Below are 3,183 nucleotides of genomic sequence, written 5' to 3'. Positions count from 1 at the left end.
TTGGGAAGCAAGCTTTTTACCACACAGCCACGCCTGCGCCTATATGTATATGTATGTATATATATATATATATATATATATATATATATATATATATATATGTGTGTGTGTGTGTGTGTGTGTGTGTGTGTGTGTGTGTGTGTGTGTGTGTGTGTGTGTGCGTGTGTGTGTGTGTGTGTGTGTGTGTGTGTGGATTCTCATGCATATAGTTACATATCTAGACATGCTCATATATATTTAAATGATAAACTTCTGGAAAGTTTTACAGAATTTTACAGTTCTAGTGATGGATTGGGTCTTCGAATAAGCTTTCTCCTTTCTTGTCTTAAGAAACCTAATTTCTCAAGATTGATATTTAGGCAGTATGGTACATATCCCAGGATCTCAATAATTACAGGTATAAAGCTGAACTTGCAATCTGGATAGAGTAACTGACGATTTCTCAATAGATCAGTATAGATGTTCTCTTTTGTTACTGATTTTCAGCTTTATGTTAACATCCGCTGAGCAACTAATTTCCACAACTGTGCACAGTTTCTCTTCTCTATCCCAAATCATTATATCAGGTCTGTTTGCTTACATTTTATTGAAGTTTCAATGTAAGTAAGTAAGTATGTATGTATGTATGTATGTATGTATGTATGTATATTGTATCTCATCCGTTTAAACATTTGTACGATTTGACAAATGAAATAAAATTCCACATTATTTCAGAATTGTACGATATTATTATTCGAAAAGCCATTATCAAATGTGACAAAATTGTGTTGCTAATTTCTAAGGTGGTTCCCAAATCTGTGAAGGTGTCAAGAGAAAATGCGTATTGAATGAATTGGATCTAATTGAAAACATGTCATTTTGAAGCTCTACTGCGTTTTAGAGTAGCGCGTTAAATAATTCCTTTTGGAGGAGACGAACACTATGTTCATATTTATTCCGGTGTGCACAGTTACTACATAATGGCACTCCGTCGGTTACAACGACGAGGGTCCTAGTTGATTTGATCAACGGAACAGCTTGCTCGTGAAATTAACGTGCAAGTGGCTTAGCACTCCACAGACACGTGTACCTTTAACGTAGTTTTCGGGGAGATTCGGCGTGACGCAGCGTGTAACAAGGCTGGCCCTTTGAAATACAGGTACAACAGAAACTAGAAGAAAGAATGAGAGGAAGTTGTGGCTAAAGAGTAGGGTTCACCACCACGTGGAGCTTTAGGTGTTTTTGCTGAATAAACACTCACAACGCCCGGTCAGGAAATCTTTCCTACAATCACGAGTCCATTGCGCCTCCAGTTACTGCGTAGTGAACATTGGATAGTATGAGATTCATATTTTTCTTCTGCTTATAATTGGTAACGATTGTCTGAAATAAGATGCAAATCAATACGATACTACTAAACTATTTATATCCAACAGTACAAATCTTAGAATATGAGACTTCTCGTATAAGATGCACCACTTGTAATATATAGATATGAGTTATTTTCCTTCAGCAGAGGGCGAAGTGACAAAAATGCAAAACTAATACTAGTTAAGGGGGAAATAAGGAAAAAGAAAAGAATAAAGGTGAGAGAAATATAATGAAAAGTGGGGGAAAGAATGAAAAGAAATACATTTGAAATGAATGAAAGTAAAGAATATTAAATAAGAATAAAATTGAGAAATAAATGAAAATGCTGAAAAATATTACAAGGATGGATTGGGAGCAGAACAAGAGAAGGAAGTGCATCCGCTGTGTTTTGCAGAGTGCTTTGACTCACATCTTTTACTTTGGTTCTTGTTTAGTTGAAATCTCTTATGGATTCTCCATTTATATTTGAAATCAGTTGAATGTTCTTCAAAGTACAACATGTTACTCGTTTTTTAAAGGTCTAAGGGAAGTAAGTGATTAAAGAATCATTTATCTACTGCCATAGCTCTGTAATGTTATCGACTTGCTCTCTCTCTCCCGAAGTTGCTGGCCTTGTGCGATGATTTGGAATCAATATTTATAATATTTAGATCAACGGATCGATATATAACGAACAATAAGGACAATACGTGTAGAGTATATTTGATTCTTCAATTACAACGTGACATTTCGTTTACATCATCAACTCAACAGTTTAAACAATTTAGAAATATCTTCATCCGTGCTTTTTTTCTTTTTTCTTATAACCATAAATGTTTATTTTTCAATATTACCTTTAGAAAAGTTTTAGAAGTGGATATAATGACAATTAGATTATGTTAATTACGATGAATTAGATTAAAGCTTTGAAGCCTTATAATCTCAGCTGCGAAGTCAGCGATTACATGTTAATACATGAACCAGCTAGTAAAAAATGTACGATTTCTTTTTTTCGTAATACTTTAATGCTTTGATGAGACGAGTACATTCTTACTAGTGGCTTTTAGCGATACAATACACAGAACATAGCAGAACTTTGATCCTATGGACTTGTAAAAGTGAATTAAAAGTTCGTATCACGTTTGTATTTACACCCACGTTTAATTTAAATATGATCGCATAAGTTTTATTCAATTCTACATATTTTAAATATTATTGGAACCAATTATTGAATTATTAAATATGCTAAAAATAAGTATGTTATTCAAGTGACCTGAAGAAATTGAAGGAGACTTTGTGTTGTGTGTTTGTTTGTGTATGTGTGTGTGCACGTAAGTGTGTGCACCTGTGTGTGTGCATGCATTTGTGTGCTGTGTGTGTGTGTGTTTCTCATTCATCACATCCTTTTATCGGTTTGCATGAAAGAAAAACAAGTTTACAGACCTTTTGTATTGAACATCTAAAGCCAGCCAATCGGCTTTCACTATTTTTCCGTAACCCATGCGAACGTCTGAAACTTTACTAGATCTAACATTCCAGCTCATTAAATCCACATTAACTTTGAAACTGTGTTTCTCACCAATCTCTTCCAACTCAATAATGCTCTTTGTTTACATTATTTACATTCGACGGATATTTGTCCTCATCTTGTTTGTTGTTAACACGTTTCGGCTGATATACCCTCCAGCCTTCATGAAGTGTTTTGGGGAAATTTCAAACCTGGGTTCTCATTCCTAAGGTATTTTTCGATGTTGTTATTATTATTATTATTATTATTATTATTATTATTCAGGTTACTGCCTGGAATCGAACTCGGAATCTTGGTTTTAGTAGCCCGCGCTCTTAACCACTACG

The sequence above is a fragment of the Octopus bimaculoides genome, chromosome 11 (genome assembly GCF_046866305.1).
Source record: "Octopus bimaculoides isolate indiv1 chromosome 11, ASM4686630v1, whole genome shotgun sequence".
Lineage (NCBI taxonomy): Eukaryota > Metazoa > Mollusca > Cephalopoda > Octopoda > Octopodidae > Octopus > Octopus bimaculoides.
This window is presented reverse-complemented; position numbering follows the sequence as displayed.